Source organism: Corapipo altera, unplaced genomic scaffold (assembly GCF_003945725.1).
Source record: "Corapipo altera isolate COAL_440 unplaced genomic scaffold, ASM394572v1 48b, whole genome shotgun sequence".
NCBI classification, from domain to species: Eukaryota; Metazoa; Chordata; class Aves; order Passeriformes; family Pipridae; genus Corapipo; species Corapipo altera.
This window is the reverse complement of record NW_020884884.1, coordinates 4014226-4040882: the sequence shown is the minus strand read 5'-3', so window position 1 is coordinate 4040882 and position 26657 is coordinate 4014226. Positions and strand designations below refer to the sequence as shown.

Genomic DNA, 26657 nt, shown 5'->3' with positions numbered 1-26657 from the left:
AGTTCACATTTGCATATTGCTATCATCTAGTACCTCACAGAAGTGAGAATGATATATTTTTGTCATCTGTACACAAATATGACAGTAGTTCCAAAGAGTAAGCAAAGTGAAACACTGCATTCTAGAATCAAACCTTCCTGCAACCATAGACATCAAATTGCCTCCCAGTTTCTCACCTTGCTTTTCCTTAGAACAGTCTTTATGCATCTTAAGGGGTTCTGGAAAAAAAAAAATCACTACTTTTATAGACAAGAAAAGTAATTATGTACTACATAATTTCCACTACCTGTAGAGTCTTAAGAATCTACAAACATGACAAGACTGTCTGGGATCTTGAGAAATGAAGGGAGATGTTCAGGCAAGAAGACCTACATTAAATAATGGTCCACACAATTGAAGAGGTTTCAACACCTTCGTTCAGCTGGAGAAAGAATATAGGAATGATATAAAAGCTCTCAAGTGGTATTAAAATTATGTACCTTAGAGTATCCCATATATAGTTAGCTTCCCTTCATAGAGTGGTACCCTGAATACTGCAGAATGAAAACAGAGGAAGATTTTGGCTACAGATGTTAGTATAAACGTGCTTCTATAAGTATTGTTTCCCTTCTACAGAACAAAGAGTGAAATATTCCATGTAACATTTTAGTCTCCTGTAAATGAAGAATACAGCATGCAGACTTGTAGTGGAACACTTTTCTTTTCCATGTGCAGTTTAAACTGCCAGCTTTAAACAGAGAAAAATATTATATGTATCCATGGATATCTAATTTTAGAAAGACAAACAGTTCTCCTGCTCCAGCAGCATGAAAAAAAGATGGTAAGAAACAAATAGTTATTTCAAGTCATACGGAAAGGAACTATGACAGTACGTGACGTGTGCAGTGTAGTAAGGACTGAGTTGGGCAAGTGCCCATGAGGAAAACAAGGCTTTTGTGGGCTCTGCATCTGAAATCAACAGGCTACAGTTAAAGCCATCACATCTTACTGCCCATTTGATAAGCTAATTTTTCTAAAATGGAAAAGCTTTGGGAAGGGTAACGCCTTTAGAGTCTTTACAACCACTATCAAGCCCTATGTCATGTTGGTAAGCACTTAGATTGGCATTATGATGACTCTATAAAGAGGAACTGTAACATCTGTATGTAATTTATACACTTCTTTTCCTAAGTCATTGTGGTTTTGGCTTACAGAATTTGCCCAGAAGTCTTCAAAAACTGAAAAGGGAGATTTTCCTGTCTATAATCTGAAGTAGAGAGCTAGATAGTTCTATTGCATGCAAGCATACATTCATCATATATTATACTTCTTGCAACCAAAAAACAGTAAAATCCAGCATGTGAAATGCACTATGAACATCCCAAAGGAAATACATTAAAAAAAAAAAAATCCAAGAGGGAGTTGAAATTTGTTTTGTTTTTTCCCCTAAGAGAAAAGAAAAATCACAGTTCTCAAAAAAAATACCTGGATATAAATGTATATTTTCTGGAACACTGGAAGCACCCAACACACCTGTTGGAGCAAGTGATTTAACAGGGAAGCTTAGGACACTACTAAAAGAGTTTTCTGAAATAAAATAGTAGTTCAAAAATTAGAAAAAATGAATGGGTAACACAAAAACTTCTGTGGAGAATGCAGTTTCCATTGACACAAAGCTATAGAAAATGTTTGGAGATGCGCTGTATAAAATATTTTGGATGCTAAGCATAATTTTTTTCCCATTCTAACTGTAAAAACAAACAATTCATGCTTGAATTTTGGTTTATTTTCTCTAATTTTAATTTTAGGCAATATCACAAGCATACAGAAACCTTTAAGGAAAGATATTTATGTTCATTAGAGCACACATTGGGTCTGTGTGAAGAGGTCCAAATAAGAAAAGGTAAGGATCTAAAAAGAGAAAATGCACAAAAACCCTGTATGTCATGGCTTCTGGACCAAAAGGCCAGACTTTCCTTACAAATGGAGTGTCAGTGCTGGAATATTGACACCAAAACCAAGACATGAAAAGGTCCTTATATTTATCTTCAGCAGCTGTTAAAGGCAGCAGCAGTCTGCTCAGTAAAACTCACTAGTCTCCACTACCAGAAAAATTTATTTCTCAGAATATGATTCCTCAGAATTACAAACGGTCTAATTAGCAACTGAGTTAGCCAGCTATTTTCAATTACGAACGAGCTTTGTAATTCAGATACACTTTCAGGCTGTATTATGCAATTTATAAAACACTTTCATTCTTCAAACATCCTGTTAACTAGGATCCATTAAAACAACCACTATCTTACCTTCGGAATTGAAACTTGCCTTGCATTTCTGATTTCTTGTCCAGTAGACAAAAGTTTACCAGTCCTCAAGGCATGCTGAACTGTATTTAAACTTTCCAGGTCATCTGAGCTTGAAAACTATGTTTATTTTCCTTCCCCAGCTCTTACTTGTCGAAACTCCCTACAGTATTGTACCAACCACAAATTTAATCAGAAATCAAATTAGTGATGTTGGGATGATCCTAAATGCTTGTTTTTGTTTGTTAACAATATCATTAACGGAAAGCAAAAGAATATTATCCAGAAGGACATAGAAATTAAAAATAATTGAAATATGATTATGTCAGAAGTATGACAGGGCTTGTGACTCTCTAAAGATGGACACCAAAAATTCAAACTGAGACACTGATAATGTTAAATCCTAAGAGATATATCTCCCTGGCCTTAAGTTCGATAAAATATTGTGCAGAAGTGCACCTCCTGTTTAATCAGATTTGCAGTTAATTATCTTGGTTAAAAAAAAACATTAAAATACACATAACTAAAATTAACCGCATTGTTCATTAATACTACTAAAATTTACATAGATGGGCTGAGGACAAAGTAACCACCCAAGGCCAGCAAGAAACAAAAGGCCTGAAAAACAAACTAACAAAGCATTTTTTAAAAGGCAGTTTTGAAAATTTACTATAAAGTCTAGAAATAACCACTGAACAATTACAGTTACAAATTTAGCTTGCCAAATTACAATTGCATTGCATAAATCCAGCAAGTTATGCTGGATCCCATGCAGGGCAGTAACACCCCCATCTCAAAGTCCTACCACAACCTTTTTAAATACAGACCAGCTGACCTTCCTACTTTAACTCTCTCTGCAGTTCTTTGTTAATGCCTGGCTCAATTTTCTGCTTCCTTATTTTTATCACATATGAGAACATTGGGGTATTTTGGCTACTTACAATGTTCAAAATGTTTTTTTAATTAAAATAGCCAAAATAATCCAAATAAAATTAACCAAGAGAAAATAGTGATACACAAAACTCATTTCCCTCAGTTAAAACCTTGCTTTTTAACCCAAATTTTATCTGCTAAAAGTTTACCAGCCAGATTTCCTCCCCCTACTCCAGCCACTCAGGCACTGGACAGAGGCTGAATCTTTCTCCCAGCAGCCAGCCAAGAATTCTCTAATTTCTGACCCTTGCAGTGACCCATGCTGAAGTGCTGGGCCAGAGGCACCCTGACAACCAGGTAGTCCTTGCTTTCCACTGTATGCACTGAGCAAACCTCGACACAAATTCTTTTTTTCAAACCATAAGACTTCAAAACAAACCAAACAAAGGCTCCTAAAAATCCCCAAAACAGGGAGCTGAAACATGTCCGTGGAAGCACACACAGACAAAAAAAAAAAGCTAAACCAGATCAAATGTTGCATAGGAAGCCAGGACCCTGTTTGTGAGCATGTGTTCAGGACCCAACAGCCAGAATGGTTTGAAACATGATACAGTCTCTTTGATACAGTTCACTAGTTTGGAAGTGGAGGGGCCGTATCCTATTAAAAATAACAGGAAATTGACCACAGCAATAAATCTAAAGCTTTGGCTGTTACAATTTCTTATCTTCCATGAGCAGTTGTTGGTGTGCAAAAACCATGCAACTTTTTCTTCTTAGAAAAAGAAAACAAACAATTAGAAAATCACTCCAAAACTGTGGCTTCCACTTGGTGATAGCTTGCATCAATCAGTGACAGCCTTGGGAGACCTAGATCCCCCAAAATGTTCCCCTTGTCATACCAGGATATTGTTATATTTTGATGGTTTGCTGCTGCCTCCAGGCAAAACTATGTCACTGAGAAAGTTAAGACGGGTCACGAAGACTGACAAGTCCCAAGGAACCTCATCAGAGGTTTTGGCACTCCTGACAGGACTTGCATTACTCTTCTCATGCAATTTCTGCACCCAAGTGATCTCTCTGTCTCCTCTGATAGCATTTTTCTCTTTATCTACTGAAACAAATTACGATCCAAGATGACAGCAGCTTCTTCTAATGGCTTACCAACACTTAAAAGGGACTGCACCAGGCAGTGTTATCTCTGCAATTCCCACTAGTGGACATGCAGTTTCTGCTGGGCTGGAGAAAAAGGGATGGGGGAGGCAGGGAAGAGGTAGCCAAGGCTCTTACTCGGATGGAATAAAATACATAGGCCAAAGGATTTTATTCAACTGGCAGAGACTACACAGAGTTTTTTGCCAGCATAACTGTGTCTACTGTGGGTATGACTTGTTTTCCCACTCATAAAAGGGAGAGCTTTGCCAACAAAACTTTAAAGACTAAGACCAACAGTGTAGGTGTGGGGTTCGGTTTGTTTTCAGTACACATGAGTGAAGTTAACTATGGTCCACTTTCCTGCCAATCTAATCCACACATCATGTAATGCCAGTATTTTCTTTGTTTCTTATTCTGATTAGGTTCTGCAAGTATTTCTGGAGCAGTCTTTTCAGGCAGGCAATCCCTCCTCTGAAGCCATTGTTTTTATTTTTTTTTATTGTTTTAAATCCCAGTGTAAGATCCCAAAGATGGGACATATATAAGGGACAAGTTGTTCAACACAAAGAGCAGATACTTATTTTGAGAGCTAAAACCCTCTAAAACATGTATATTTTGCTTGCATTTATAACATGGTAGTTGCACGAGATATTCACAATGGAAAGATGAAACCACTGCACCTACTGAAAAAACTCGATCCATCAAAAAAAAAAAACAACACCAAAACTTTCTTCCAGCCCTAGAGACTTAAAAACCAGAAGATGAACTGCCTTGCACTAGGACTAATTATAGCAGAGTAGTTACAACATGTTTGTAGATAACCTCACCTATGAGTGTGTGCCAAAACCAGGGCTCAGTTCTCTCCTGCTACCCTGGAAGAAGGTGGGAGGGAAGTAAGTTCCATTTTGGATCCTGCAGGACTCCAAGAACTATCACCCTTTGAAAAAAAAAATATATATAAGCAAATGGATTGAGAAAACTTCCTCTCCCTTGCATAGACTATTTCTGTAAAGCTGTTTAACTACGTTAGACCTGAGATCGCTATGTGCACCTTCTCATTTCAGTCATCCCATTTTGAATCTCAACCAGCTCCTAATAACAAGCATGAGGAAGACTCCACATGTTTTTCAGAAGACCTGCCTCTGAGTGCAAAAAGTTGTAAGGCAAAAAGTTCCATTTTTTGACATTACTCCTAGATAGTCTCTTCTTTAGCACCAAAAAGCCTAATACAGAAGTCCACAAAGTGCATGGTGATCCCACTGGCAAGAAAACTATGTAACATCAGCAAAGGAACCATTAGACCACCAAAATTACTTTCCACTAACATATTAGAAGGGAGAGTTAGAGGTTTGGAATTTCTTCATGCTTGAGGGCTAACTCTCACCAACACCAACCCATCTGTCATACACTGTTTTATGTCTGCTTTGATTTCTTTTTTGCTGCAAAAAAGGGAATGCACATCAGAAATGTTACGGACCACCAGACCTGTTTCATATATTATCAAAGCTAAACATTCAAGCATTTTATGGAGATTAAGAGATTAGAGTCCGAGAGTTTTTAATTCTTCTGTGTGCAAGGTTCTCTCTTTCAATCAAATTAAAAAGTGGAGTTCAGGGTATGTTGTTAATTCCTGAGGGGAAATGATACATAACCCACATGCACAAAGAAGTTGGCTTGCATGCGGTTGTTTTTACAGCACGGAATCTGTTTCAATCTATGTTTGTTTAACAAGATGCAAGTCTAACAATGGTAATTTACTAAAAGCTTGTGCACTAAGTATGTACAATACCAGAAACAATGGTCATAACTCCTTCCAAAGATACGAAAGCATCTACAAAACTATCAAAACATAAGCACTGCCCTGGATTAGTTGTTTCAAAACCCCACATTCCAAATAGTTTCATCATTTCAATAATCCATCTATAAACATTTAACTAATTTTGGACTACTGTTTCACATTCCAGCAACGAGTTACTGCTAGTCAATCCAGCACAAAATTTCATTATTTGTATTTTCATTGATTTTTTTTTTTAATCCGTAGTATCATTATGGCTTGCTCAGACAACTTTTGCAACAGTAAATCTTGGCTTAAGTATTGTATTAGAAACACCAATAGTTCAAATAGTTATTTACTATTAAGCTCCTCAATCTATATTTAAGCACTTGAATTACCAGCTGCTTGTACAACTAATGGCCAGTGACAATACCATTGCAGAAGGCAAAGTGGCATTCTGCCTCTCCAACAAGCCTGTTTGTCAATGCTCAGGCCCAACCAACATCCTGCAGTATTACAATCATAATCACATTTTGAAATGATTCATTATTTACAGTGCTGTTTGAGGCTTACTAGGTGATATTCTGTTTTCCCTGAAAAGCCAATAGAGCTAAATGAATCTTTATGATGAACAACAACCTCTGCCTTTAGCTATTGCATCAGATGGGTCAAAGGTTCTTCCGGCCCTTCCTGAAGAAATGTGCTCCCAACACCTGTACATTACAGAATGTATCTCACCATGATTTGGGCTAATATCTTACCTGCCTAGTGTCTGCACCAGAAGACTGAACCATTCTTTGTCTTGCTGAACATATGGTCTGTGAAAAAATATTGGTTCAACATCTGCATTTTGCTCTTACCATCAGAGCCTGGATACAATTTTAAGTCAAGATAGACTGGAAACTTCTAAACAGGCAGGTTGCTTCATTAGAATAGAATCAACCAGAAAACAACCAGGTGTAGCAATTACCGTTGAGCATCATTCTCATCAGAAAACAATTAACACCAACATTTACAAAGTGTATTAGAAATGTTAGAAATACTTGCTTGGCAACAGCAAACAACTAATGCACACACTTATTCCTAAAGACACCTGGTGGATTTTGGAGACAGTTATACTGTAGTAAGGTCTGTAAACTATGGGTGTTTTTAGTGCACTTTTTACTACCTTCAAAAATAAAGTGTTTCTTATTTCAGACACATTTGGTCTTAATCAACTGCAGCAATCAGTTAACCATCATTCAATCACACATACTTGGAGAGTGACTCACCAGATGTCAGGTGTTTAACTTGCATGTTCCTCAAGTAACCATCTAGCTGCTGACCTTTTTTTCTCCTGTCTCCAAAGCACTGTGCACAAATAATCATAGTAGTGGAAAATTTGCATCAGAGGATTAATATCATTAGTTCTCATGGTTAGGATTAATATCACTAGGAGAGATATGCAATGCCATAACCACTCTGAATCTTGTAACAACCATGACCTAAGCTGAGAGTTGTCTCTGTAAAGAAAGTAATCAAGGGAATGGAATTTTCAAGATTATTTGAAAATCCCTTTTTTCTGATAGTGTTCTACTATTCAATTCTTCAGCCACTACAATGAAGGCACTATCATTATTTTTTTTTTAATATAAATTCAATGGTGCTACCTATTTGAAGTAGACCCGGCATTTTAATTTAGCACATTTCAAAACAGTACCAAGTCATATAGCTCATAGTTTTCTTCCTGGTTGGCTGGTGTCAATATATTCAGCACTCACAGAGCATCTGGTTAGCAAAATGTGGCAGCCTTTAAGTTTTGGAATTCCTTTCAGCATTTTTCTAAAAGAGAATTGTTTTGATCCCCAAGTTGGTCCAGATGGTATCTCAGAATTGTCCAACTCCTCTTTTAGAGATAGCTGCCACTATTGTTCCAGAGGGGTAAGCAAACAGGCTTTTCAAAGACTGCCTATCTAAGGAAGTTCATAACATTTAAATTCTCTGATAAGCACTGACAGGAGAGTTTTTGTAAATCAAAACTATTTCTCCAGTATGTTAGACTAGAGCTCTGAATTTTGATGCAGCTGCTGGGCTAGTAGCACCAGGCGATGGATTTCCTCAGAACTCTCAGAGTGCTGATCCTGAAATTGCAACAAATAGACTAGAGGGTTGGCTTGGATTGGAGAGCCTGATCCCATGCCTGGCAGAATGCCAGAGCTTGCATGAAAAAAAAACCAACACACTGAAAACACTTAAGAGCAATACAAAGAGGCAAGAAGAGAAGATTCTTGTTAAAAAGGCACCTTGTGCAGTGCCTCGTGCCTAGCAGGCCTCTTATAATCATTAAGGTGGGAAAAGACCTCCACGATCATCAAGTCCAACCTGTGACTGATCACCACTATGTCAATTAAACCACACCACTAAGTGCCATGTCCACTTGTTTTTCAAACAGTTCTGGGGATAGTGACTCCATCACTTCCCTGGGCTGCCCGTTCCAATGCTTAACCACCCTTTCAGTGCAGAAATTCTTCCTGATGTCCAATCTGAACCTCCCCTGGTCCAGTTTGAGGCCATTTCCTCAGGCTACTTTGCATAGGCAATAACTTAATGCAATTCATCATGTAACCAAACAAATAAAACAGATCCTTCAGTAGGAAAAAGTACACGTAGATGTACATGCAGAGAGATTCATTGATGAAAAAAAGTACTGCAGACTTAAGCCAGGCTTTTTGTACCAAAAAAATTTACAAGAGAATTATAAGGGTATCCTCAACCTCTTGAAAATAAGACCAAATTTTCTGCAAACTGTATAAAAAACACTGATGTTAAATGCACCATAAACACTGTATTTCTGCAAAATCCAGGCAATTTAATATAAAAATGCACTTTCTAGAAAAAGGTGTATTTTTAGCAGTTTAATACACTGAGAAAAGAAATACCAGTGCACATTTCCATCTCTACAATTTAATCCTTTTTACTTGCACTGAATCTTCATCTAGTACATACAGCTATGAGAAATCACATTTTGCAGCTACTAAGCTAGTTTTGAAATGAAACAGGGAAGTGTTTATTTGCACCTTTTGGATGGTGGCACTTAAAGGAAAGAGTTAATTAATGTAACTAGAGTAATACCTTAGAGTATACAGAAAAAGATACTTTGTAGGATTCAGTCTAAGGGGAGAATAAAAACCAGATATCATCATCGTCATTACTATTATCCCTTTATTACAGATAAAACAGCCAAGAAGTATAAGAGGTGAAAATGAGGTGCTCAAAGTTTCTCAATAACCCCAACAAATCAGAGAAACCAACACTTCTCAACTCTTTGGAGAATTCCATTTCCTAATCCAAACTAGAAGTGAAATTATACTTCTAGAAATGCAGAAACAAAGCTGTGCAGAGAAAGTGACTGTATCACTGTGATTAAGGAAATCCTCTTCCTCCAAATTGTTTTCCCCACCACAACACTGCAAATTCAACAAACCACATTTAGTCCAAGTCTTTAACAGCTATATACGCTTTAGGAGGTCTTTTAGCTAGCAAATATTACACTGCCCTTAAGCTACCAAGGAAAGAGTGTCATAATTCCAGGAAATGCTCCAAAAATAAATCCCAATGAATGAAATATTAAAAGTCACCTATTCATTACAGTCCTATATATCTAAATGTATAAATACATTATGTCACTTGGACAAATGTTTCTCAATAAAAAGCCAGACAAATCATCAAAAAACATTCTCAGGTTTGTAAACAACAAATATTAAGTCCATTGGAGGGATATGAAAAATATTCCCTTGTGTTGAGATATTTTTATTTTTAATGGAAAAACTCTCTTTTTCAATATCCATTCTTCTTCTTTAAAAGGTGTGTTTTCCATTCAACCAAACACTAAAAATATAGTGTTTAAATGTGGCTATAGGCCTATATCCCAAATACTGGATTTTTTTTTTTTACCTGTGTTCTAAACCAATAGTTTACTCAATGTCAATCTTTTCTTCAAATTGTTACAATGGATTATATGTGAAGTCTATTTAACAAAACCTTGCTACTTTTTCCATCAGCCTTAGCAATTCTGAGAACACAAGAAGGGTGTTAAAAACAGAGGTTCTTGAGGAAGAGTAGCTTTAGATACAAAGCTGACCTCTGGTGTAAAAGCAGTAAAACCTAGCAAAGGGGCAAAGAGACTGCTCCAAAAGAAGTGGGGTTTACACCTCTTCTACCCAGACATGTAAAATTCACATCTAAATAATGTATTTCTAAATGCTGAAATGGATTTCACAGAAGATGTTTTGGAAGGTAATACTGAAATCCTTCAGAAAGACACTTCACAACAGAATCCTCTCGGACAAAAGGCTTCTCTTTCACTAGCATTATCCAAATGTGGTTCCTTACATGTTGCAAACTAGTGGACCTTTAACGCACATTACCATTCAAAGAGTACTGAAGCGAAATATTGACCTCGGCTAATAACGTGCAGCAGCGGAATAACAAGACTGCAGTTACACCTAGCACAAATCCTGGACAATGATGCACTTCAAAAGCTCAACCCTGGCTGATGAATGCACTCACACACCAAAATACAAAAGCAATCTATATTTCTGTGTATGCATGTGCAGCACAGACAGGATCTTAAACTCATAGCGGTGTCTGCTTTCATAACATATGCCCTTCCTTATCAAATGTCATTTGTATTGCCATCTCTGCATCTGTCTCCACAGATGTCATCCCATGTAATGAAGCATATGGGCTTAAGCTGACATTGTTTGCAAACAGGAAGAGCTTTTGGCAAGAGGAATCGAACATAAAGTGTTTTGCGGGCTGCCTCTCTTAACCCATCTTTGGTTGGCTCTTCTGCTCAGCTGAAACTGGTCGGCTACTTTCTGAGAGGGCAGAGTGCCAGCCTAACAGATGGGCAGAAGTAAAGTCATGCCAAAGAACCAGAATGTGCATCTAATTTGATAATTAGGGGCTGAATTTCCCCTTAGAAATATTGCAACAGCAGCGCACACAAAGTTTCCAAGCTTACGGGTAAAAGAATATGCTTCAGTCTATCCAGTTGAGGGGTTAATTCTGAAAATGACAAAAAAACAACAACAGAAGACAGCCATGGAGGAGGGAGCACACCAGCCATCAGTTTCTATCATTCAGGATTAGTATTCTTCAAGGAAAGAAGAAAAAGAGGGAAGGAAAGGAAAGAAACAGTAAGATTAAGCCTTTATCCTGAAATAGCTCTCCACAAGGGGCACCTGCAAATCTTGGCCAGAACAGTTCTGTGGCCTTGCAGAAAATAATTTATGCTGAATAGAGATAAAAGCAAGGAACTGATGGCCACTTTACAAAGCATTAAACACAGCTTTCCTGTCCACAAGGAATAACCAAGCCAATAGCTAGTAAAAGGCAAAGGACAAAGAGTGTTTATGGCTCGGTAGAAATTAAACATAATAATGTACACACGTACTTGGATCTGTTGACAATTATTGTCTTGATCTTGATATACAGAGCAGTGGCATTCAAATAAAAAAGTTAATGGTAAAAGAGAGAAAGCTGGAGACCCAATTGAAATTCTCTTTTCATACATTTTACAAATTTTCCTGAAATAAGGCAGTGATCCTGTAACTATCCTAAAGCGTTCTGCTGAAGCAGGCTCTTCTGGGTCATTTTTCTCTTCAACTTGTGTGTTCCTTCTCCTTTCTCAAACCACTTTATTCAGCAGAATGAATGCCAACAGCCACGCAAGGCTCACTTTGGAAAAAACATTGTTCTAATTCATTCTTCTTTTTTCCAGTTCTACAGTTACTCTTCCAATTTACAGCTTTTGAAACAAAAATATTAAGAGCAATAACTAAAACGCTTTCAGTTAAGTGGGACTTATAGGCTTATATTTTGGATAAAATAGAAAATTTTTAATCTTTTTATCATAAGCCCTGTGTTGAAATATTCCAAGGGGCTGAGATTACTTGCTCTCACTTCGCCTGCTTTGTAAATATGATGTTTCAAGAGGGCTTTCATGTTGGTGGTGGATGGAAATTAGCTCTCCAGCACAAGTTGCATTCTGAGTCACATCTCTGGAGCAGAGCAGAAGGCTCAGCCACAGATTTAAAATAATTTTAAAATGATAGCTGGTAAGTGCCTAAAATCACATGTGTTGCTTTACAGACCTCCACTGAGACGTTTTCCTCTGAAGAAACTGGTCAATGAAATGTCCTTTGTTCTACTGTCAAATTCTGGCAAGCTGCTTCCCAGTATAGCGTGAGACTTAATTGGACTTTTGTTTAATTACCATCAAGACAATGACGCTCAAATGAAGAGCACAACATCAGCAAGTGAGTGAAAGCCATCAATTAGAATGAGCCTGAAACCATCTTTTAAGGGAAAGGAAGGGACTACTCATTACTGCGGTCATAGGCTAAAAATTCAAAATATAAACATGTCACTTACTAAAATAATATGTAGCTTTTAGAAGCAAATAAATTAAATGCAGATAGTAGCTACAAAGGAGAAGTGTCATTATGAAGCAAGATCAAGATTTTTATACCGCAGCACCATTGCCAAGCTTAGAAAAACAGATTTGAGTTAGTGGATTAACATGAATGCTGGCGTCAAACTGGGGAAAACCCTCCCATTCAACTCTACCACAGGTGCATATTTAGAAAAAGCCTAGATGATACAATAAATAAATCAACGAACACAGAAAAAAACGGTCACGGAGCATTTTTGGTAACAATTAGCATGCAATGAATCAAGAAACTAGTTAGCATCCCCAAAAATAAAATATAAAAAACCCCAAATCTGAATATTATCCCGATAACTCCCAAATTCAGTATTACATTTGAAGGTAAAAGAACACAAAATGAGCTAAGGTATATTCTATGGCAATAACACAAGAATTAATGTGAAATCCACAAAGAAATGTCAATTGGCAAGACAGCAGCTGCATTTGCAAAGCCAAGAAAAGTTTAATGAGAAGGGTAAAACCTAAAGGCCTAAAGCCCTTCACATTTAGTCTTCACTTCCATTAAAAGGTGCCATGTCACCAACATTATAGGCAAACACACACCCTGGCAAGCAACATCTATTAGTGGGAAATGAGGTTTAACCACAAGGGACACAGAGCAGGATATGCAGTAAGGGCAAAACATTTTTCCATGGTCTAACTAAGGTGGGATTGTCCTGGAGAAGTTCTACCTCACTGTTCTGAAAATTCAGCTCCACTTTTTATTTTAAAACCTCAAGTCTAGATTTCCCTCTTGCTGTGATAAGTAACTGAGCACATGTGAAATCTAGAAAGTCAGTTATTTTCAGTGCTCACAGGTTCCATGCTTAATGGGAAGAGAATATACTAAAAGTTAGGTATTTCCAGACTTATGTATTGAATTTCTACCCTAGATGAACCAAACATGATGCTGTGCATCTTATTTATTTTCTCAGCCCGAGTTCACTGTTGCAGGGCCACCTACTAAACAGAACTTTCCCCATAAGAGGCCAAGGCAAGCAGTGTAATGCTTAGTTTGAGCAGGCAAACAACAGAGTTCACACCATTTTTATTGTCCAACCTGAGCTATCACACAGGTGAGTTTACCCATCTTCCTAACACACAAACTGAAAGCAAGCAATTAAACTACTCACAACATGATGCCATACGCTAAGGACCTCTTTTGATTCATGCAAACTGGAGTCATCAGTCTCTGGCACAGTGAGGTCCTACAGCACACATACCACACTTAGAAGTTAATTTAAAAGCCTGGGGTACTTCACATAGCAAGAAAAAGCAGTGATACAGCTAAGCAGGTTGTTGACCTTTTTATACAATTTATTAAAGCACACCAATTGCAGACAGAAGTAGTATTATGCTTTCTTGGCCTACATGTTATTACAATAGCATATGCCATTAAAATAAAATCTGGGAAAGTATCAGGGTTGAAAAGGTATTTCAGACAAAGTAAGGGAAATGAAGAGAAAAAATTAAAAAACACAACAAGAAAAAACCCTGACACATAATTTAAGTGAAACCTTTATTACAGAAACATGATATTGGTACCTTCTGAAAGAGATTGTAAAAATAATGGAAAAAACCCTGGTGAGACAGGAAGCTTAAACACAGCTAATCTAATGATAACTTTTGTAATACAGGAAGCAAGCACACTACCAAATAGATGACAAAACCAGAGATTACTTTAGATGTTTACTTATTCCCAGACCCAGCTAAAAAGTGTGCTTAAGGAACCTGGGTTAAACACAATCGGTCTTACCACTAGAGCTTTGTTTTAAAATAAAATCACAGCACCTGACTGTGCAAGTAGTAATCTTCCAACAGAACTTTGCAACAAACTGTCAAGAGTTACTGACCCCTTTCACACACTCACCTTTGGAAATGCAATTTCCTGTTACAAACTGATGTTCTGATCCTGCAAACCTCTGTTCACATGAACACTCTGGTTTGGTAAGCAGGGCTGCCAGTTATGCTGGTGCCAGCGGGGCTGCTAAACATTCGCCGCAGGCTTTGGGATGCAGTGCTCACAAGCTGGACTTCCTGCTTGGAGCTTACGGTGCCAAGGCAAATAATTAGGATACCACATTGACAGATGTGTCAGAACTATGAGGTATTAACTAGATTTACTACTGCTTTGAATAACTGAGTTGTAATTTTCCGCTCTCCTAGCATGTCACATAATGATGCGAAGCGTGTTACAATGCCAGTATGTACCCAACTGCAGCACTTAACCTTTCATATCTTAGAATCCATGTGTATTACACTGGCTTCTCTTGCACAAGGACTCTAAGCCCCCTTTGTCTAATTATGCCGCTCTGTAACCATCTCCAGAAAGAGGGCTGAATTTAACCTAGCAGTCTCAATTACCATTGCCTTGTAATCCACCGTGACTGACAGAGTTCAAGGAGTGTTTGAACAACATTCTCAGGGACATGGTGCAATTTTGGGGGTCATCCTGTGCAGGGCTAGGAGTTTGACTCTGTGATCCTTGTGGGTCTCTTCCAACTCAGGATATTCTATGATTCTATCTGGTCAAAGGACATGAGACAGTTGTCATCATCATGATCCCGGCAGGACAAGGATAGTGTAATCAGTGCTCAGTCTCAGCAGACATGGCAATCGGGCGTTCTTTTGTTTTTAATTTCCTCTGACCTTCCAGTTCGTCCTTGTAAAGTTCTCACTGTTCACGAGCTAATGCATCTCTGTTTGAACAAACTTAGCACACAAACTGCTTCCACATATTCAAAAACATCTTCTGCTTACAATTCCACCAGATCATCAGAACCACCATTCATTGCCATATTTCTTAAGTCAAGAAGATATGAAACTATACAAATTACAGAAAATATAATATGAAAGATTTGATACATAGTCCTTAAAGGCATATACAGACAAATACTACAATAAAATAATTGATTGCAGTATTTCAAACTCTCATAAAACCAAACAGAACCTTTCATTGTCTGATGTTTCTAATTCCTGAGAGATATAAACTGCAGAGGTAAAGGCTACAGCCATGTCTAGACATCACTTATCCTATGCACAATGCCACAGTAGTTGTGGTGATAGACAGCACACAGTGCAATTGTACATAGCCTGTAGTAAAGAACATCACATTTGGGAGACTACGGATTAATGGTTTTCATCAGCTGACAGAACTACTCTTAAAAGCCATATACCTTTGATATTTTATAAACTTCATTTACCTTTCCTATATTTCTTTACCATTAGGGGGATGAGATATACATTGTGTTTTAAAACAAAAAGCTACAAAACCCCCACAACATTTCAAGCTCTCCTCAATCTCTTTTCCTAAAAGTTAGAGGAATTACTGCAAAATGACTTGATAAAACACACGACTCTGTCATCTTCATCCAGGACAGATTCTGTACTGTTTGGTGCACAGTCCCTTCCATTGCAGTTAGCACTTGATACCTAGCACTACCAGTTTGTTACAATTATCAAATTCTTTTCTGTTTGACCCCTGTACACAAAGATCACCACACATGCCAGTAAAATAACTTCCCCGAGATAGCAGTGGAGGAAATCTACATTTAAGTCATCACCCAGAGGGTTCCTATCCACACTGTTTCTCCACAGGATGCATTTAGCACCTTGCTTAGAGCATGCTGTAGAAAGCAGGTCTAATGATGCCTGATGGAACTTGATGTGCAAAGCACCCAGCGTGGCCAACATGAAACCATCTGGGGCATACGCCTCAAGGCAGCAATAGGCGGGGCAGGAACATACATGGGTGAATGAAGATATGGCCTGTCAAATGCCTCAGGATAAAGCAAATGAAGTGTGTACCAAAGTACAGGTATGAAGGTAAAAAATACATATTAAAAAGGAGATCACTGTTCATGAATATCCCAAAACACTATACTGCCAAAACTATGTACTTAAAGATCTCTGGACTGGTTTTCTACTATTGTTTTACCAGATCCGTTGCTAAAAAAAAAAAAGGGTTTAAATGTCTAAGCCAAAAAAAAACCAACCACAAAACAATCAAAAAATCCTTGACTTTTTCCCAAGTTCAATAATTCCAGCTCATCTTCATCCTTAATAGAGCTGCGGGAAAATACCAATTACTGGAGCTAATATCACACGCTTTTAATTTCAAAAACTGAACAACAAGAGAAAATAAAGAATGAGACCTACCTGATTACAAACCCAGAACTTTGTCTACTTTTCTGACAGAGACTTAGACCCTTTAGTGAATGCTCTAGGAGACTGTCTAGTATTATTTTAATATGATTCCCACAACAGTGCTATTCCTGAGAGATTAATACAATAAATCATAGAGCTTATTATTATGAAGTTTTTCCTAATAAACAATCTATTGTCTTCCTTAATCCTGTAGAAGTATTTTATTAACTGTATTACCAAAGGGTCTTTTTCAACATGTAAGTTTTAAATGTTACTTTATTTTTTTTCACATAACATAGCTGCTGCAAAAGGCACTCAAAATAACTAACATGTTCTGCTTTCAAAACTGTGGCCACAGTGCTCTCAGGTTGTGGCAAAAGGCCTTTTTAAGGTAAACATGCACAAGTCTGTTTTTTCATCTCCGAAAACATTGCAATAACAGAGGATATCCTTCCCTGTCATTGTCCTGCCGCTCTCTTTGATTGAAACATGCAACATGAAGACACTGACAAACGGATTTGCTTTGATTCCATCCCAAGTGAAAAAATAAATTATTTTATAAATCCACACTACTAAAGAGAGCAGAGAAAGCAAAATTAAGTAGCATGTAACAGTGGACAGCATTATCTGAAGTTAGCTGAATGGCCCTCTCATTGACAGATTTACATGGATGGCACTTATTGCGTTATCATAAGCTCACAGTCTGGCCGGTCCTGACCATTTTACTGTATTGTTGGGTGGGGGTAAAGGAAGTGCAACATTTCACAGCTCTATGCAGACAGCTAGTGGTACTTGTCAAGGACACTGAACACATAGGGTGAACATGAAAGTTAAGCTACATGTTAACAAACTTCTCCTGTAACCCAAGATGAAACTACAGAACTAGGAAAGAAACTTTATATAACATCAACCAAAGCTGACATTACTGACTAATAGGACAAAATGACTAATTGTCTCCAAAGTGCACCCACCTCTTGTGAGATGTTTTGACAAATTAATTACTGCATGGGTCACAGTCTTCATACCTAAGTCAGGTTCTAGGAAGACTGTAAGACTACATCAGTCTCTCTGAATAAACCCATTTGTACATTAGAAGAAACACCTAACATTGTTAGACAAGGTTTAAAGCTTTTTGAAAGCTCATCCTGCCCACTTAATAATTTACCTTTTCTGCAGTGAAATTATATGCAAACGTATACTACAAAAACTCAGAGCTGCTCTGCGACCAACTGTTTCAGGTTACTACACCAACAACAAAGAACAACAGCAGCCAGAACAAAACATAGCAAGTAGAGAAGATGTCATACTCCAAGCCACTGTACACTCCTTAAAGGTTCTCCAGAGAAACGTTCATCACTTCATAAAGTCAGGTGTTATCAGTAATTCTCTTCTGAAACAAGCGTCTCTTAACTACTGAACAGTAAATGTGCAGGAAATGGGCATTTCTGGATTTGCATATTTAAATGCATATGTTTATGACAATTCACCAATCAAATAGAGAAACCAGAAAAAGCTTTCAAGAAATGAACCAGCTACAGAGGATGGGCAGGCTATGAGCAAATAAATGAACATCCTTAGAATACATGTCAGCTCTCCCCAACATACCATTTGCCTATTACACCAAAACATTTCTTCTCCTCTTTCTTAGACTGTAATTCAAGACACACATTTTGTCTTTTGCTATTTGTAAAGCTCCCAGTACATTCTACAACACAGAAAGGAATTAAAAAACATTACTTATAAATTGAAACCTATCCATATACAGCATTGTATTCATAGAATCACTTCTCCCTACATAACATTAGGTAGTATGAAACACCCAAATGCATAGCAAAAGCCCTATAATATGCAAAAACTAAAAATAAATTTCATCTTTAAATGGCAGCTTTTATTTCTTGCTTGTCAGAAATAAAGATAATTAAGAAATGGAAGTGAAATAGCTAGCATTGAACATAATATTTGGATGCTAAATGCTAACCCATCTCAATAATGCTCTCCTGCAATATTTTAGTTTTGTTTTATAAAAAAGATTTCCAACTATGCACAAATGCATTTTGAGGCACCAAGCTATGAAGGGGAACATGGACACATGGAAGAGAACTTGCAAAAAAAGACCTATCATTGCCTTTCTCTGTTCTCAAAAAGAATCACAACAAAGTGGGAAGCAGCAGCACATGAGTGTCAATACTGTGATTTAGCTTTCTTTGCTGTCACAGGGATTCCCACAACACAGTCTTGGCAAAGGTGGATGGAATCACAGGACCTTTACTCAAATACATCTACATGAGTTGTCTTATTCACAAGCAGAAACTTGCCCTGTCCAGTCTCCATTCTGAACCTGCCAGAGCTCTGAAGCTCTGTCAATATTTCTGTCTACCCTCAGCAGACTGCATCAGCCATCCCCTTCAGCTGGCAGTCAACTTCTTTAGCTGGTAAGCTGACCAAAGCATCTTCCTAAACAGACTGAATCTTAACAACATTATGAAGAATGTAAATAGACATCAATCCTACTCAAGTAGCTCTTAAAGTATGCCAAACAAGGGGAAAAAAAAAACACACAAAACAACAACCACAAAAAATACCAACACCATCAAAAAAAAAAATTACTATTATTCCAGATGCCTGTTTTCCAGGGCCTTTAAAATAAATTCCTATCACCTCAAAAGCTCATCAGGGTTCTTCCTCCTGAGGTAGGTCTACTCACATTGAACATTTTCGAAAGCTCTTAAGGGAGAAGTCAGATTTCCTCCAAAACCCCTCTTTTCTATTTTTGAGGTAGGACTTTCAAGGCCTGCTCCCTCTGAAGGCATCAGAAGTTTCACTCCACCTCAGCACAAGATGAATTAGGCCACTGACTACATTGCTCTTCCCTCTCCTCTCACTCTGTCCTGGTAAACAACAGGCACAAAGTTTTATGCAGAAATTCCTTTACACATTGTCTCGCTCACCTGAGATAAGCACTGCATATCACATTCCCAGAAAATGCAGAGTTTCCACTACCAACATGATACATTTTGCACTGAAAGAACAAATGAAAGTCCTGCAGGAAGGAGTCCAAATCAAAATGGCATTTAGCAATAGACATCAAAAATAGGATCTGGCTTCTACTAGTTCAGTCTCTGATTGGCAAAGTCCCTTGATTTTGCCCAGGCTTGTCCAAAAACCTAGCTTAATTGTCATCATCAATAAAAAGCTAAAGGCATTTTATCTACAAGGTAGTGAATGCCTCCTCTAAAAAGAGGGAGTTCCATGATAAGAGCTAATCTCAAAAACCTTAGGAATGCAAACTATTTTCTCAGTTGTAAAAACAAGAAAGAATTTCACAAACACAAGTTAAAACAACTACTGGTAACCTCTCACTTCTCTTACACTGCCAACTTCTCCTGGGCTAAGGCTCTACCTTCTGTCCTTCCCAGAGATATGCTTTGAATCAAGTCAAAAATTCAACGGAGTCACAAGAGAAGACATCACTTTTATGCATCTTTACAAAGGAGGGCCTTTCCATAAACCTTATTTTCTAAATTCAAAAAGCAGTGCTAGGTTGCCTTCACAACAGCTTCAGCCTTTTCAACAGAGAAGCCAGAAAATCAGTCCACATTTTATTTGGCAGATAGCTGCCAGGAAGCCTGTAAGACAGCCCATTCTGGCTGGTTTGACCACCTAAAAGTTGCACAAGTCCTGACTTTTTATTCTTTAAGCTATAGCATAGTTTCCTGAAACTTCTACAGACAACTCTTAACTATGTTATACAGTAGTCTGTTAACATGAGGTGTTGATTATTAGATCAGTCATGATGCCTGCTACTAAATCAATTTTTTTTCCCACACTTATTCTTTTGCAACAAACTGGCATTTGCAGCCTATAGATGTGCAAGAATTTCATGGTGTTGGTACACTATTACTTTGACAATATTTTCTTTGAAAGATTCACTAAGCTGCAGAAGATTTAGTTACCTCTAGAAACTTGCCCTTGTGCTTCTCCCAGACACAACTATCATCATTTTGCTACAGAAATCAAAAATATTTATATTAACTACCCAAACTACAAACTTCGTCCATTAGAACACGTAATAGAAATCACTGATCATCATAACCAAATTGATTAATAACAGATACCAGTGCTATCTGCCTTTTAAATGAACCCTAACCATCATTTCTATTCTTCTCTATGCCAGTCCAGGCCACAGCATAGCATGCCTCAATAAATTAAAACATCAAACTTTAACATGTTAAAGACTTAAACTCCAACATGTATTTTCCATGAAACCTGAACATATTTAAAGAAATAAATCTTTCAATTCCATCTGCATTAATATATAATAAAAATCAGCATAATTCACATTTCAGTACAGGAACTAAATTACTGTAGTGGGTCAAATAATCAGCCCAACATCCTGTTTCTAACACCAGCTTACCCTGTAAAAAAACACATGAAATATCATAGCAGGCACTTATAGCATAATCTGTCCTAAGAGAAATTTCTTAATCCTTGTCAGATAGGGTTGATTTATGCCCTAGAGCAGTACAGTTAGCATGCCTTCAGCTGTAGCTGTGACTGTTCCTCCCATCTCTAGAACAGTTCATTTACCTTGTTCATCCTACCAGGCTCTTGATTTATATGATAGCCTTTGGTAGTATACACCAAAAATGGTGATTTAGGGGTATTATACACATTGTCTTTCAAACTACTCCTTGTGACAAGTATGTATAAAAGGGTAATGGCTAAGCATTATTTTGCACATGTCCATCCTACCTCCTCTAACAGACCGCCTTGAAACAGAGCTGTGCTAAAATTTTCAGCTCTACTTCGTATGAATATTTTTCAATCTCTCTTCTTTGATAGGAGATCACAAATTGATTATTCCAGGTGAATTTGAGCACCAGTTTAATAATATCCTTTGTGTCATTAACACATTGCAAAACAACTGTGGCATTTTTCTTCTGCTCAACGCTAAGCATTACGAAGGTGCACAAGTTTAAATAAAACACTGTTGAAATCTTCCTCCCCACCTTAATAAATATAGGCAATTTACAATCCAGTAACATGAACAAGTAATTTGATTATTCCCTCTAACATGCATATTCTTGAATTTATCAACATCATCTGCTATGCTTCCCTTTTACCCAGCTTTCTTGGATTCCCTTTACAATTTCTCAGTCTTCTTCAATCTTGCCTAATCCAAATACTTTTGCATCATTAGCAAGTTTTGGCACACCATCATTCATCTAGTTTATTAGATCACCAACATATATGTTCACCACCCTCTTTTCAGAGTTGTTTCTACATCACATGGTAATTTAAAGTTTACATTGCTACTGACAAAAAAAAGCATTCTTAGTCATAAGGACAGGTACACTGATTGAGAATTAGAAAGGAAAGTTTCAGTTTCCAAAAGACATGCTTGATGTTGAGCAAAGCTCGGTACCTAAATTCTTCACATGAGCAGAAAATAAGAATGTCACAATAGCTGCAGGACATCAGAGGGGTCAGTGTTCTCTTCTTCCCAGGCCATCACCCATCCAACATGTTATACACCCAACACCCTCCAAATCCTTTGGTCAGAAAATCTTCTTAATGTTGGCTAAATTTATGCTTAATTAGGGCTAAGTTTATAGTCCCTTAGGTATTCTCAGAAGGTGCTTACATATAGCTGACTATAACACGTACAACTGCTTATTAGGGCAGACATGATAGGTTGGGAAATACATTTTAAAACATACATGCATATTCTTTTTACATACTTTGTGCTGCACCATAGTCTAGTGTCCTTAATTCCTTCCACACTCCAGAGTTCTCCTCATTCCCTCCTACAGCCCAGAGGAAAGGGGAAGAGTCACGGACTGCCCCACATTTGTGAGGAACCCTATTGCTTCAGAGCTTGTGACATGTCTTCTCATAGATCACCTCCTCAGCTCCCCACGCACTGCAAACCAAAAGACTTTAAGCAGAAGATGGGCACCTCACGGGACAGGCTACACTTGCTCTGGACATGGAGAGGAAGATCCACGTGTCCACTGAGTCTTGAGGTCCCCTGTACTAGGCACAGAAATATAGGGGTTAGCCCGTGGAATCAAAATCATACTTTTATCACAAAGATGGGCTTCAGCTCAGGTCTACCTTATTTCCTTTAGGAACTAATCTTTAATTATTACTTTTTAATATCTCTATTTTAAGTGTTTTATAGGTGGAAGTACCAGGTTTCACAGAGTCTCTGAACAGAAAACCAGTAGATTTTAAAAATGGAACCAGACATTTTCACATAAAACCTCAGAGAATCTTGTGCATGGGCATACTCTCTCCTTACAGTAAGAACATCTACACGGTAATGGTTTGTTTTCAAAGATTAGGATCTGTTCCAATGGAACTCCACAAAGTATAATAGGCCAAGGCATGCTGTACTTTGCAGTGGATTTAGACATAAAAAAAATACTTTTATGGCATCTACTCAGCATAAAAATTAAGCCTTTATTGAAATCTTCTGTAATTGAGCTGGATATACACGCACAAATATATTGCATACTAAGTGTTATAGCCTGGTTCCTGCAAAGACTTGTATATATGTTTATTATTATGTATATAAAAGAAATACCGTGGTTTCAAAAGCACTATTCATGAACGTGAGTTTAAACACGTGGGGGGGGGGGGGGGGTGTCTTTGCAGGACTAGGACCTATATGGTACTGAGCAGCATTGCCTGCTGAAAACTTTTTACCTATTGTATACTACCAGCAGTTTATAAACCCCCCTCAGCTGACAAACCCTTGCAACAGAGAAGGACTTGCTTCCAGCTGAGGAGCTGGAATTCAAGTACACTTTTCACACTGCATATATCTACAGTAAATTTAAATCCCAATTAAAACGAGCTACTTAAATGACATTTAATCAAACATAGCCTCACTGGACATGAAGAGAAACAGAACGAAGAGCAGTACTTTGGCTGAAGCAGTACCAAATAAACACAGAAAAAGGAAGCCACAGAGTCACCAGAACTATGTACACAACTGTATACGCATATGTATATATATATATACTTTATCCATTATTGCAGGAGCCACTGGCAGCCAAAACAATTTGCTAAGTGCACAACAATACATGTATTTCATAGAAAGCCATTACATACCTAAGTTACAATAACTGACTCACAGGCTTCTGCTGGACAAGAATGACCAGGAGAAAAATCCAGTGCTAACACTAGTTGCTAATTAACCCTCATGAACAACACTGCACCAAAGCTACTTCTGCTGCTCTTCCAGAAACATTTAAAAGGCACGTGTAAAACATGTACATACATATAAAAGCTCAGTTCCTCAGTACAGAGATGAGTCTAGCAGCCCTTGTTCTGGCCTTGATCTGAACCACTAGATTCTCTCAGGATGCATTGAGACAGTCATGCTTTCAAGCTTCTTGCACACAAATGCAGTTGCAGAATTGATGGCCACAAGCTTGGTGACAGATTTTAGGGATTACCTTTTCACTGATGAACTGTGCTTCAACACAGTAAGTTTGCAAAGCTCCCAACTTTTGTATCATGACCCGTGAGATACACACAAGTGCCCTCTGCCTGTAAGCAACTCTGGCACAGTCTTCTAAAGACACCAAAAAAGAGTTCAAGTACTGCCAATAACAGAAGAGGGCCTACAACTTATTTACATTACTATAATATCAACACATGCTCTATTTTACACCATGTAACAAGTACTAGATGTCAGCTACAAACTCCCCAGAGGGCAAGACCAAAAGCTGCTTAATCTGTATTTTGTCACTCATATTTGATAGGACGTTCTCAGCTGGATAACCACAGAGGAGTCCCTGCTGGGACTGCCTCTCCTTACATCTCTCCCCTAAAAGACCTGACTATTTCCTCTCATAATATGGAGGTTGGCAGGTGGTGACTTGTGATTTGGGGTGAGCCATTTTATATGTATATTTTTCCAAACTCTGAAAAACTGCAGCATGTAACAGTGCTTTCAGAATAACCAAACCCTGTTGCAATTATCTGCATAAAGTTTAAAGAAAAAAGAACTGGCTTCTGGTAAAAACATTTCTTTCAGCTATGCTTTCAGGCGACATGCCAAAGATACCAGAAAACTTTTTGGGCAAAAACATATTGAATCTGAGCCTTTTACCGGTCGCTGTTTGGTCCCACCTTTTTAAAGTTACAAACAGCCAAAGAGTTGCTTCTAATGGAAACATATGATTATTTTATGTAAATCAGAGATAAAACATTCCCGATAGGAAAGCTCCAGCAAGCATCATATCCACATACCACACATACATTACGTAACGCTTGTCCCAAATACACCCCAATAAAGTGAGCTACTTTGAGATCTTAACAATCCATCCACTTCGCCACATCAGAAACGAGAGCAGATGTCACTCTTCCCTGCCTCGCCGCGATCTTTTCTGCAGAACTCGTCAGAGTTACATACTTGCTGAAGACGAACGGCCAGTTTAGGCTTGACTGTAACTAACAAAGAGCAAGGTAAACCCCCGGGCAGGGGGAAGGCAAACACGGGCATGCCGCGATGTAAATACGGGCAGCCCAGCACGGAGCCCTGCCCGTTCCTTGCTATTTACAAATATCTCTCGAGTGTACAAACGCCGTATTATCTGGGTGTCTAACAGATTAAATTCACGGGCTGGACGGACAGTCCGAGGCTCGCTTGTATCGCAAGTCACCCGCTGGTACTTGCAACCCAAGCTTAGCTATTTTCGTAGTTTGCGGACAGCAGTGCATACTCGGCGGAGCTGCGATAGCTCCCTGCAGCGCTTAACGAGCCCCACGCCGGCCGTGCCGATCGCACACGCCGAGTACAAGGCGCAGCTCGGGCTGTTTTAAAGTGGGCGCGGGGACGCGCCCGAGCGGGAGGGAACTCGGCGGCTCCTTACCTGCTGGCGGCCGCCCGGGCAGCGGCGGCTCCGGCTTTGTGCCTCCCGCGGGAGGCGGCTGTCCCGGCCCGAAAGGCAGAGGCTGCCGGCGGGACCCGACGCGGGCGCTGGGAAAGGAGACCAGTCCGGCTCCCGCCGCCCCGGCCCGGCCACCGCGGGGAACTTTGTGCGGGGCGGCCGGAGCTGCGGCCGCCGGTGGCGGCGCGGAGGGCCGGGGCGCCCTGAGCTCCTGCTGCCGCCCGCGGGGTGCGGGAAGGAGGGAGGCAGGGCAGGAGGAGGGGACTGGTGTCCCGCGGGGGCGAGCGGGGCTGGCGGGCAGGCGAGCCGGAGGCGGCGGGGCCGGGGCCGGGCTGGGGCCGGGGCGGCGCGGGGAGTCACGGCCCAGGAATGCCAGGAATGTGGGGCGGCCGCTGCGGCCGCGGGGCCCGGAGACGTCGGGGACGCAACTTGGGATTTCTTTTCTCTTTCTCCTTCTTATTTTTTTTCTTTCTTTTTTTTTTTTTTTTTTTTAAACTCTTCCCCCCTCCCCAAGGAAGGAGGAGGGCTGAAACCCACCCCGCGGAGGAGGGAAAAGGAGGGAGGAAGAGGAGGGCGCAGGCTCCTGCCAATCCGAGCGGGTGCCGGCGGCAGCCCTCCCGAGGAGGGCAGAGCTGCCAGGTGCGGGGTGCCGGCCCTTCCCGCCTCCCCGCCGGGGGGAGCCGGCCCCTTTCCCGGCCCCTTCCCCGCCCTCCTGCCGGGACCCGCCGTGGAGCTACGGGCACGTGTCGTCCCGGCCCGAGCGGGAGCACCCCCAGACAGACCGGGGTGGGAAGGGACACCCAGGGACCTGAGGCGGGCTCTGCACGCGTGGGCCTGGAATCTCCTGAGATCCTCCTTCCAGACCTCCTGTATGAAAGGCGCGGGGCCGCCCTGCTTCTCTGTGGCCTCTCTTCTGCCCTTCCATAATCCCGTTTCATCTCCTACAGCCTTGCGCGACAGCATCGTTTCTCTCCATCCCTCCCTCTCTTTGCTTCTCCTCTTCCCATTTCACCCCTTTCGGTGTCCTTATTGTGTGACCCTCTCTTCTAGAC

The 26657-nt window shown here is 39.5% G+C and overlaps 1 protein-coding gene across 1 annotated transcript in view; it reads right to left on the bottom strand.

Annotated features, from left to right (window-relative positions):
* The window catches only part of PTPN14 (protein tyrosine phosphatase, non-receptor type 14), a 110938-nt gene extending 85269 nt beyond the window's left edge, over nucleotides 1-25669 (bottom strand). The window contains exon 1 of the mRNA XM_027641365.1: nucleotides 25588-25669. The gene's annotated coding sequence lies outside the window, so the exon portion shown is untranslated. The remainder of the gene's footprint in view (nucleotides 1-25587) is intronic.
* Between the last annotated feature and the right edge of the window lie 988 nt (nucleotides 25670-26657).